The sequence below is a fragment of the Nicotiana sylvestris genome, chromosome 5 (genome assembly GCF_000393655.2).
Source record: "Nicotiana sylvestris chromosome 5, ASM39365v2, whole genome shotgun sequence".
NCBI lineage: Eukaryota > Viridiplantae > Streptophyta > Magnoliopsida > Solanales > Solanaceae > Nicotiana > Nicotiana sylvestris.
Genome location: NC_091061.1, coordinates 53330752 through 53343646, shown reverse-complemented (window position 1 = coordinate 53343646; position 12895 = coordinate 53330752). Strand labels below are relative to the sequence as shown.

General features: G+C 37.9%; 1 long non-coding RNA gene across 1 annotated transcript; it reads left to right on the top strand.

Moving 5' to 3' along the window:
• Nucleotides 1–9712: 9712 nt before the first annotated feature.
• Nucleotides 9713–11713, top strand: LOC138891219 (uncharacterized). The gene is made up of 2 exons (XR_011407574.1): nt 9713–10155; nt 11019–11713. It is a non-coding gene; the product is annotated as an uncharacterized lncRNA (long non-coding RNA).
• The last annotated feature ends 1182 nt before the right edge of the window (nt 11714–12895 follow it).

Here is a 12895-nt window from a genome sequence, read left to right as displayed (position 1 = left end):
TTAGATAAGGGATAAAATTTTAGGAAAAATGCATCCAATTTGCAAAAACTATATTTTTTGTCTTTTTGAAAAAATGATTAAAATGTAAAAACTTTTGGATTTTCCTTTTCATTTTTGAATTTTTGGAAAATGATGAAAAATGTAAAAATCTTTTGAACTTTCTTTTTCTCTTTTTTTTTTGAATATTTTGAAAAATAATGGGAAAGTATAAAATCTTTTTTTTTTTGGATTTTTCATTTTCACTTTTTTTTTGATTTTTGGAAAACTATGAAAGAAAAATGTAAGTGGGCCCTACCTTCTTCATTTTTCACCCTTTTTTCCAAGCCATCCGTCCGCCAAATGACCTTTTTACCCTCATTGATGCAACATGTATCACATAGGGATGATTGAATGTCTTTTTAGGCCACGAGCCCGTTTTGACAAAATTTGGATAGGCTTCCTACAAAGGGACACGGTACCTGGGACCGAGCCCTGCTAGGTCTAAATGACATGATGCAAATAAATATGACCTAAAGGCTGACCTAAGTTTGGGGTTCACTAACAAGGCAATTCGGGGGAGCGTATGGTCGATGGTGACTGCTCAAGCTTTCCACCCACTCCATACGTCCGACGACCCCCCTCCTAAATTAAGGGTTACTCAACAAAGAGTTCATGCACGCAACACGTACTCCGAGACTTGTTGCAGAAAGGAGACCCATGGTTATGCAAATGATGACAGTTTATAAAGCAGTAATACATAAAGGAAAAACTATAAACAAATAAGCAACTAGCAAATAAAAAAATGACATAAACAAAATAAAAATTAAATAAAGCAAATAAAACACATAGAAATCTCAACCGAATATCCTAAAAAGCCTACAAGATTAAGTACTAGCTCGAACCTGCAACATCCCCAACAGAGTCGCCAGAGATGTCACACCCCCTTGTTTAAACAAACCTCACCAAACCCTCTTAAAACTAATAAAAGATTTAGTAAAGCTTGAAAAAGGTTTTCCGATTAGAACGTGACAAAAATTGTATTTAAAAGGAAAATAACTCAGAGTCGCCACCTGACGTTTGATTTTGGTGTGTCAGGTCACCGTTTTTTCTAAAAATAATAATTTTCCTTTCAAAACACTTTGAACTCTAAAACCAAGACTACACCAGAGATTAAGGTAAGGGGGTTCATTTGACTCGGGGAGAAGGTGTTAGGCACTCCCCAAGTCCCGTAACTAGTACGGTTGCGTACTTGAGCTAGTCGGTTTTCAAAATATTCGAATTGAGATAAAAAACAAACACGGAAAAGAAAAATAGACACACAAGAGATTCGAGGTCATTCCCACCTAATAAAAGGAAAATAAAACTAAAACTAAAAATACTACGTGTTCCAGTCTAGGCCTCCAAATACAAGTACTGCGGGGCATTCCCCGGAATAAAATATATACAAGTCTTTCGGGGCATCCCCGGATAAATGTAATTAGGGGAACGACCTCTTGCCTCGCAATTAACAAACAAAATCCTAAAGTTTGCCTACCCTAGTGTGGTCGGCCTAAACATGCTCCTAACGAATAATAATAAAACGAGAACAAGTAAATAAGAGAAAGGCTAAAAGAAATTCAACTCGGGGTCGTGTTCTTTTAACTTATCATTTTCATGTATTTAGGCCAAGCTCAATTCCTAAATAAGTAAGCAAATTACACTAATGGGCTAGTCTTTTCCCTATCCCTACAACCCCTGCTCATCCAAAGAAGCGCGCAAATAATGATAAACCTGGACAAACAACTGAATAGCAAGAATAGAGACATACGTTCAAATCAGAAAATAAAACATCTAAATTGGCAGTCTTCTAGCAGGCATAGAATAAAGTGGTCAAACTAAGGAGCAACATGAGATAAGATAAAGCAAGGATTGGTGTATTCAAAATATGATTGAGAGCATGTATCCCTTAACCCCACTGTTACTCAATTCCCTCACAAAAAGCAGCCATTCATAGGTTCGAAATCACCCGCTCTTATTATCTTCACGATAAATCAACTACCAACAACAACTTTTCACTTAACTATCATAATAAAACATGACACAGACTTTAGAAGGAAACAACCATGTATCTCATTCTTTATGACAGTGGAATGGGGACATCCAACAGAACACTCAAATTCACTAATACCTGGACACGCTTGAGCTATGAGTTTCAATTCCATCAGTTATAACTAATAACAAGTTCAACAACGAGACTACTGAGAGTGCGATCAAACTTGACTGACATAGGAACTTGAATGACAAACTGACCTTTTAAAGTAACTATCAAACTAGCAACCGTGAAGATTACCATGTTGGAGTCAAAATCAACTCGAGCTAGGTTGCGAACCAATGGTTACACTCCATCAAACTTTCATTTTATCTTCGAACTCAAACAAGAATTGCTAACTGATTTTTGGATTTGAGAATTAGTCATTCAAACACATAGAATTCCTATCTAAGCGATTAACATTCTACATGAAACTGAAATGCCAATACGAATCTTCTACGAGCCTTTTGACACAAGAATTAAACACTGGGTATTCTGTACATTCACAATTTGGATGCCAACTCGAGAAACAGAAGACAGAACCAAACTAATCAAAACGTCGACTAAGGACGCCGATAGATTTAAGTCAGGAAAAGAAGGTTATCATATGCAATTATCACTCAATCATTGAGGAAGAATAGGGAAGGAGGTTATACAGATTGCGACATCAGAGAAGTCATGATAGAATGATGAACTAAGCTAGCATAAACTACTGGGATTGACTCGATTAAGATTTAAGGATTCGTATAATTTTAGAAACTAAGCGAAACTAACCAAGCCAATAATAGACAGAGAACATCAGATATTAGTTTCAGAAACTCATTTCAATATGTAAACTCAGCCAAACCAAGCAGAAATATTCAAGAAAATAGCAAGGAACGATATGACGATCACGCACTCTCATTAACAGTCGCAAAACAATATGAGTTTCATTTGTTAATCTCCAAAAATAATGACGGATCAAACAATCTATAAGCCGATCAAACCCCGACCCTCATCATGCCGAAAATCAACAGAAAATAAGTAGAAAAGGGAGAAAGATGAACCTGAAATTGCTTTCGATTAACAAATAAAATACAGCCATTACACGAACAAAGATGAAATGGCAGTCACGGTCAAAACTCGAACAATGAGCAACAATAGCGACGAACTTCACTCAAACGAACTCCATTTTTGCAATATAAATCCGAAAATCGAAAAGCCAAGAAACAGAAGTGTTTTCAGTACCTCTTTTTCTGATTTTTTAAAAATGGAAAACCAAACTTGAAAAAAGAACCAAGCTCAAATCATCTTTTTTGATCTATAATTTTGTTGACTTTTGAAGTAAAAGAAGCAGCAAAAACCAAAAGAAGGTCTCTCGAGTTCAAAATTAAACCCGAGTTTTCCCTCAACTTCTCTCCAAATTTTCCGTAAACCCCTTTCTCTGTCCGAAAATCCCAAATATATAGGGATCCTAGAAGCTTCTTTTTGCTTCTTTCCCAAGAAATTCCAAAATTATCTCCCAAAATAACGTCAAAACTGAAAACTCCCGAAACTTTTCATTAAAATAAAAATCGGAAAATGGAAGACGTGGATCCTCTTTCGCTCACATCCGACCGCTCCCATTTATCTGAGATTTGTCCAAGAAAGCTAAAGCGCGTGAGAGGGATGGCAGATTCGATTTGGGCGAAATCATTAGAGAATATTCTGAGTTTATTATCATTGCTATGTGGAGGAAGGAGAAGATGAGAGAGGGTACCATGGGGGGACCAGGGCTTACGTGGGACGCCGGGCTTTGTAATTTCCAGCGGGTTTAGGGAGGCTGGGATGCGACAGAGATGGACATGGGGGTTGGGTGCGGCTGAAGTTTGTATTTTTATGTTTAGGGTTAGATTTAGGAATTATTAGGTTTTTATGTTATGGTGGGGAGGAGTAGGGGCTGTTGGATCCAGGGGTTTGGACGGCTGAGATTAAAGGGTAAAATGGGGCGGGTGACGGGTCGATCTGGCGGGTATTGGGCTTAGTTTGGGGTTGTCCGATTTTGGGCTTCCTCTTGTGTAAAATGGAGTTTCAAATTTGTACTTTCTCAATTCTTAAAGTACATTAAATAACAAATTCAATCTTTTAAACTAAAACTAAACTAATTCCAATTAATTAAATAAACTATATGATAATATGAAACTATATATTTTTTAATATATCATGTTTTATATAGATTAAAAAAAATAAGAGTGAAAATCATAGTAAAAACAAAATATATGGCTATAAAAATATTAATAACCTAAACTAAATAGAAATAAGGTAAAACATAAAACTATATATACTTATTATTTTTTTTTTCAAGGATTATACTAAAAATAAAAATATAAAAACCATGGCAAACTTAGCATAATACTACTATAAAAATACTAATGAACTCAAAATAAATAAAAATAAAAGCAAACATATATAATAAGATAAATTGAAACTTTTTTTTTTTTTTTAATTTTATGATTGGAAATTAAAAATAAAAATAGGCTAAAGTTACTTAATAACTCAAGTAGATATTTTAAAACATAAAAATACTAAAACTAACTTTAAAACTGTGCGAGTCAAAAATTACATGTCTACATTAATCTCTGTTTTTCTTTTTCTTTTTTGTTGTTGAGATTTTTCTCTTTTTTTTCTTTGCAGTTTTCTCTAGTGATGTATTACTTTACAGAAGAAATGCACCTTTCTTCTTTTCATTGATTCCACTCAAAAGTTACCCCACACTTAGTCCATTCTTACTTCTTTTAGCGCTTATTTCACAATTAACGTGCTTTAAGAGGTAAAGAGATCTAAAATATCAATTAAGAACAAAAAAAGTATAGGCTTGTAATGTAGGTGCCAAATAAAAGTCTATAGGCTCAAATGAGTTAGCTAGGGACAAATTTTATTTGTGATAGCGATAACGCTCAGAAAGACATCAAAGAAAGCCTAAAATCATTTTTCACACCGAGCTTCACCTAAAATTCTGCTTCAACTCACATACTGGGCAAGTTCTAGACACAAGTATAATACATGAACTACACAAAATCTCACCACACGTGGCATATGATTCACTAAGGACGGTCTCATTCTGATTCTCAAACTGATGCAAGTATTTACAGAGCCGCAAGATATTAAGCATTAAGCACAAAGTGAACTTAAGTCAAGAAAATGAGATGTAGGCGTCACAAAATATGCTATCCAAATAACCAAGGCATCATAAGCAATTTTAGCTCATAGAGAAGATACTACACATGCCAAAGCCTAAATATCCTACTATCAAACAAGTCAAAAGCGCCTAGGAATATCATCTTTCTTCCTCCATTTATTTCCTAATTCTAATCTACTCTAAAAATAAAAAAAATAAAAGGAAAAACTACTACCCGGTTCAAGCTAAACCCTTGAAAAAGAACCGCCACACAAAGAAAAACCAAGGGGGAATTACTACACTACCTACCAAGAAAATCTTTTTTTTAGACTTAAATCCTTCAAGAAAATTGCCTAATAGATCCATCGTCGAAAAAAAAGCATTATTCAATTAAACTAACACAGCTAAAGAAGCATAGAAAGTCACCCAGACAATCTCCTCACCCCACACTTAAAATTGTGCATTGTCCCCAATGCACACCATACTAATAAGAGGGTAAAAGAAACTCCCTCGTAGGCTAAAAGCCTAAGCACTAGCAACTCATGTGGTACTCAGACTTCTCCCAGGCTTGGTCCTTCGTGCGGGTACCTCACACTTAGTTCCAACCATCTAGTTTGTTATTGTATCCTTCCAATAGCTTTGATTTTCATGCTCCTAGAAAATCAAATATTGACACTACAAAAATAATATAATAAAAAAATAATTAAAAATAATAATAAAATAAAGCAGTAAAGCTGGGTTGCCTCCCAACAAGCGCTTGATTTAACGTCGCGGCACGACGCGAATCACTTTCTGCCTCCACTTTGAACTTATGAATTGGACCCTAAGTTTTGATTCTGCTCTATGATCATGCTCCTAGGGTGGTGGGACGAATCTGACTGGCCCAATAAAACAATGTAGTATTCTTCACTTCTCGGCCTTTAGATGAGATGTGTATTCCCAACTTTTTGGCAAGAAAAATTTCAGAATGTAGGCACCTTGTTCATCATTTCTTGACTCCTTAAGTGGCTCGGATGACTCTATTTCCATATCATCATCTAGACACAATGTGGAAAAATGCTTGGAGTGTGGACCAATGCGCTCAACTACATGAACATTGGGACTGTCTACATCCTCAACACTAATGACACTAGAGTCAACTAAATATGTATCATCAATGTCCTTGGTTGACTCTAGTTTCTCTTCTACAACATCGACATCCTCAAAATCTAGTAAGATTGATTGTTGGTGTTCTACTCTGGCCTTCTCCACTAGCACCTCAATTTTTGTATCTAATTCACGCTCTTCTTGGATACTATTCACAATATTGGCTTGTTGAACATTAAAATCTTCAACTAGTTGACTCACTTGAACTTTCAAGTTGTTAATAGTTTCGTCTTGCCTTTCTATTTGCAGTTGTAATTTACTATTTTGTTCCGTAAGGCACTTTAACATATCCTCGTTCAGCTTTAACATATCTTTGTTCTTCTTCAGGTCAGCTTCCTTAGGTTCTTTGTTCCTGTTATCCTTATAAGAAAAAGTAGAACCATCATAATAAGGGGTTGGGGGAAGATAAGAATATAAGCACAACTATGAAAGTGACCATCTTAACCACCACATATATCACACACATTCCACAAATAAGATTGAGTTGGTGCACGTAACTCGCTCTTGGGAATATTTGATAATTTTGCAATGGGTGATTTCCTCCACAATATGTATAAGTAGGATCAAAAGTAGAATTACCAATATCAAAACTCTCATAATTCCAAGATGCCATATTTTTTTTTAAAATATCAACAGGTAACACAAAAATAAAAAAATAAAATAAAAAAAATAAAAATAAAAGTTCAAACTTGAAACCTAGCAATATATATACCTACAACTACACCGTTAGTTCCCCGGCAACGGCGCCAAAATTTAATCACGCCCAATTATGCCTTATAAAAAGGACTAAGCGGTCATTACAAATATAATCCGGTTTACAAGTCCGGAGTCGGATCCCACAGAGAACTAAGGCTTAGCCACAGTTGTTCAATATCGCTAAGAAACACAAGTCTAAACAATTTCCTAATTATAAAGATTTTAAAATTTATTTCTATCTAATTAACTAACAAATACTATAAAGCAGTAAAACTATCAATTAACAATGATAAGGATTGGATACAAGATTAAGGAGGTCTAGAGTTATGATTTTCCCTATTGTCGGAATCATTTCTGCTACGTCTTTTATAAATTTGTCAAAGTTTTCTCTACCGATCATGAGCACTTTGAGTGTTGTAATTCTCTCCCGAGTAACTACCACAATTTTCTAGACATATTCTCTTGAATTATGCTAGATGACATTAAGTACGGCTCACTCGGATCGCACCAATGTTTCGTTATCCCTAATCCCACTTTTAAACCCTCCGCATTGATCCCTTATATACGTTAGGAGTGATGTTGTTCAACAACTACCTAAATATGCACTCTCTCCCAAGTAATACATACTAAATAGGCATAGTCGATTGAGAGCTCTTCAACCAACCATAATATAAACGTAGTTGAACATTAGAGAAAATACTACAACAAATCTATATTAACGTAACAGAAAAATCATCTTCCAATAGGTTCCATCAAAACCCTAGATAACAAATTAGCTATTCATAATAGTATGCATAACTACAATACTAGAATTCATAACCAATAATGGAAACATGAATAAGGAAGTGAAAAATTCGTAGAAGAATTCTCCGCTTTGCTCCTAGTAAGTTCTTGCCTCCTTAGGTCGAATCCCCTCTCAAATCTGTCCAAACTCAATCTCTCTTCTCGGTCTCCACGGCGGCTCCGTGCTCTCCCTAGGTCTAAAGTCTATCAAAAGTGACGTTTTTAAGTCTATTTATATGTGTAGGAAAAGACCTGAACGTGTAGGCCAAGTCCTAGTCAAACTAGGAGACGAAATAAGCCTTCAAAATTCGGACTGGACCTGGCCCCAGGCCTAGCGTCGCCAGCCTAATGCCAGCCTCAGCCTGGCCTTGCCAGGCTAAAGCCTGGTTCAGCCTGGCTTTTGGCCGACCTCGCCAGGCTAAAGCCTGGTTCAACTTGGGTTTTGGCTGGCCTCGCCAGGCTAAAGCCTGGTTGAGCTGGCCTTTACCTGGCCTCTCGTTTTTACTACTCTCGAGCACACTTTCAACGTTTAAGTATCCCTTTTGCTCTACTTTCATCTCCAATTCACCTACACATAAAATAGACTCCATTAAGCGCAAATAAAGTGTAATTTATCATTAAAGCATGTAAAATGCAAGACACATAATGTATGAAACTATGAAATTATAGCCACACATCAGTGTGAAGGGATGGATACTCATCCCTTCCCGAAAACCACAGGATAACTTTAGGGCGCAAAGGTTCATACGGCATATAGGAGGATAATTTCATGGCAATATATAGAAGGAAAAATTCTCAATAGCATATAGAAGGATCAAATACGTAATGAGACCAGCTTATGGTGCAAAAGAACTTAAATGTCCACCTTAAGATTGAAAAATTACATATCTTTTAAGGGCAAACCCACGAAGGGACAACTTAAGGTACAAATGGACTTAACTGTCCACCTTAAGATTGGAAAATTATAGTTTCTTTTAAGGACAAACCGGAGAACATGCCAACTTAAGGCACAAAGAGACTTTAACATCTACCTTAAAATTGAAAAATTATAGATCCTCAACTTGAAGACTTGGTGGACTTGCAGACATCAACTTGAAAACCGAAAAACTTGAAGATTTAGCGAACTTGAAGATTTGGTGGACTTTGACGCTTCAACTTGAAGAGCGTGGGCTTCTAAACTTCAACTTGAAGATTTAAACTTGAAGACTTAGAGGGCTTATATAACTTAACTGGAAGACCCACGAACTTGAGGAATTCAACTTGAAGACCGATGGACTTGAAGACTTCAACTTGAAGACTAGAGGACTTAAATAATTCAACTTGAAGACCCACAAACTTGAGGACTTCAACTTGAAGATCGGCGGGCTTGCAAACTTCAACTTGAAGGACAGTAAAAACTTCAACTTTAAGATTTCGCCTCCTCCAAACTGACTAAAACCATCCCGTCGCAGATACCCATCTGCCATCGAGCCTTGCCCCTGGTGAACTATTAATATGTAATAACATACCAAGCTTGTGAAAAGAATATGTGGAAGCCTGATTTTCAAGTACCCATCAAGTGAATTATATTCCATGGCACTTCAATTTGAAAAACTATTTGGGCAATATGTATCTTTTGAACTCATGCCACTGAACTTAGAATAAAACTCTAAGCTCCCTACATACCACGGTAAAGAGGATGAAGTCATACCGTAGTTCAGTACTTTTGCCCAGGCCGCCTCTTTTGAGGTTTTCAACCTAACAGTCTTTTTGGGCCGTACACAATTTATAATTTTGCGGACCAGGAGTTGTGAACACCAAATTTTTGACCATATTTGAATTCTTTTTTCCGCTTATCTCACAAATACCTCAATTCTCACCCATCTTCCCGTTCCCATTATCTCACGCGCATTCCCTTCCCATCTTCCCGTGTCCCCCACGCTGGACCCCTATACCACTCTCTTTTGTCCCTACCCCACTCTCATTTGCTCCCCACTCCTTGTCCCCCACTTGTTTCCCACTCACAACCCATATTCCCTCCATAAACACACAAACAGACACACTATTTGAGGGAGGCCATCGGTACACACTAAAAGGGAGAACGGAGAGAGTAGCTAGGAATACCAAGAAATACCGCTGGCAGCCTCTTTTTACTGAAAGAATTTTGTTTCTTCATAAAAGTTTCAAGGTGCTTTTCTTTGGTTAAAAAGTTTGCATTGCTGGGTTTTGAGGTTGGTTCTTTCTGAGTCCCTCACTGGTATCTCGCTGTTGTTCGGTTGTTGTTATTGGCTCTATTATTGCTGTGATTAGTAGCTCGCGGAAAGTAGAGAACATCACTACTGGTTATCTAATTTTTTTCTGCCACTAGGTATGTCTCTCAACTTGTAATGTGAGTTTGTTTATCATGAATGAATGCTGAAATTTTTGCCCCCCCTACCTAATTGCCTTTAGTTACTTCACATGAATATTTGGTTTGTTGTACTTCTTTGATTTGGGACTACGCTACTATATTTAGTTGTGTATATGCCTAACATGATAATGATATATAGTTTCAAATCTTTTAAGTCTCAAGTACAATAAGAATAGTGTCGCCATGTTATTTAGTACTAAAAGTGTTACCGGAAGTTTTTGTATTTTGGTCAAAACGTAAAATTTTAGCCATAGTTGCCCAACAATATATTCTTGAGGTCCTTTCCATGTTAGCCAGTCAATAGGACGGTTTGATGATTTCAAATAAACCAACAGTAAGTTAAAACTTGTTTAGTAGAGTGCAAGGTGGCTATCAAGTTTAGGCTTTGAATGTATAAAAAATTTCAGAGGTGGAAGTGGAGAGGTCATTTACATTTTCGTTCATTCCTTATCAGTGAAGTCATTGACTAATTGTCTTGAATTTCATGGATATTACAACGAGTACTGTGTTGCATTAGTTGAGTTTTTTTTTTTTTTTTTTTTTTTTTTAAAGTTGAGTCCTTGAAATAAGTATTTTGTTTTTTTTATATGGCATATATCCAAATTAAAGTTTCAGTATTAAGTATGTCTTGGTAGATTCTTCTGGTTTAGTTTTATTTCGCTACTAATTTTATTGTCACATAGTGCCTTAGTTTTAGATCATAGGTGTTTAGCTCTAAGGTTTGTATCTATTTGACTAGATGTTGATGGACTAAAATTTGAAGGTTTGGGATATTTAATTTGAAATGGTTGAAGTGTTTCCCGTTTGTTCCCTACTGTTAGACCCTTGACAAAGCTGATCGGCAAGCGGCACGGTAGTAGTAAGGATTTGGCATGATGGCCTTGCCATTGGCCTATGTGCGGGGGAAATCAACATGCAAGACAATGTGGGTGTTGTCAATGGCAACAAACTGTTGCAAGGGCAAGTGTGACGGACTACACTTCTATTTGACGGCTATGGTATGACGGACTACACCAAAACATGAGTGGGTTGCGTGCAAGCAAAGGCCAAGACCTTGACGGAACTAGGCAGGCTGGACGGAAGCTTGACAAGGCAAAACGGGAAAGACCTCGACGCTAAAATGGGGCAGTTTAGTGCCAAGGTAGTGGCATTGGCAATATAATGTTTCCATGACTTAGGTGAGCGGGCTGACACCTAAGGAACTTGTGGGCAGACTTGATCAAGTAGAGGCGACTTGACATGAGCGGGCTAAGTACCTAGGGAGGGAAATTAGCAAAGATATAGGCATAGGGTTGTCTATGTCAAGGCTTGAGCATGGCAAAATATGTGTCATTGCCTTGCCAAACGAGTGGGCAGCACGAGACGCCTTAGGCAGAGGCTTTTATAGGGCAGAATCGTGCAAGTGTTGGCTATTTTTGTGAGTTGGTGTCTGCCAAGGGTGGCAGCACCTTGCCAAACTCGAGAATTTCCTTTATAATTGATTTATTATAAAAGATTGGGAAAGATTTCCTGTAAATCTGTATGCCTTCATTTATTTTATGCTGCCTTGAATTTATTCTAAGTGTTAAACCTCAAAAGCGAAAGAAAATCGGGCAAGGCTGAAGTCAAGTGGGGACTTGACTGCCGCATAGCGGGCAGTATTTTCGGCGGACAGAAAACACCCGTGTGACAATTGGTATCAGAGCGGAGCAGGTTTGGTTCGTGACGAGGTCAAGACGGCCATGCACAAGATCACAAGACAGTGGGTCAGCGTGCTTGTTCGTGGAAGGGGACTGTCTTGGCTTAGAAATTCAGAAAAGGCAAAGAAGGCAGTGATGCAGAAATTTTGAGTTTGTGGGTGCCAAAAATCAGTGTGAGTTCTTTCAAATCAAGTTAGTTGCGTGCTGGATTTGCTGTGGGAATTACGGACAGGAAAAGCAAATGAGAAAAAATGTTGCACTTGAGGGCAATGACAACGTAATTCTCAAACGGGTGCTGAACTTGTGATGTCTTTGCAAATGATGAGCATGTGTTGGGATTTATTCAACGAGGGAGTCGAATTCAACTGGTTGGGGTGGTTTGTTAGACCCTTGACAAAGCTGATCGGCAAGCTGTACGACAGTGGCGAGGATTTGGCATGATGGCCTTGCCATTGGCCTATGTGGGGGGGGGGGGAGGGGAATCAACATGTAAGACAATGTGGGTGTTGTCGATGGCAACAAACTGTTGCAAGGGCAAGTGTGACGGACTACACTTCTATTTAAGGGCTATGGTATGACGGACTACACCAAAACATGAGTGGGTTGCGTGCAAGCAAAGGCCAAGACCTTGACAGAACTAGGCAGGTTGGACAGAAGCTTGACAAGGAAAACGGGAAAGACCTCGGCGCTAAAATGGGGAAGTTTAGTGCCAAGGCATTGGCATTGGCAATATGATGTTGCCATGACTTAGGTGAGCGGGCTGGCACCTAAGGAACTTGTGGGCAGACTTGATCAAGTAGAGGCGAATTGACATGAGCGGGCTAAGTACCTAGGGAGGGAAATTAGCAAAGATATAGGCATAGGGTTGTCTATGTCAAGGCTTGAGCATGGCAAAATATGTGCCATTGCCTTGTCAAACGAGTGGGCAGCACGAGACGCCTTAGGCAGGGGCTTTTATAGGGCAGAATCGTGCAATTGTCGGCTATTTTTGTGAGTTGGTGTCTGCCAAGGATGGTAGC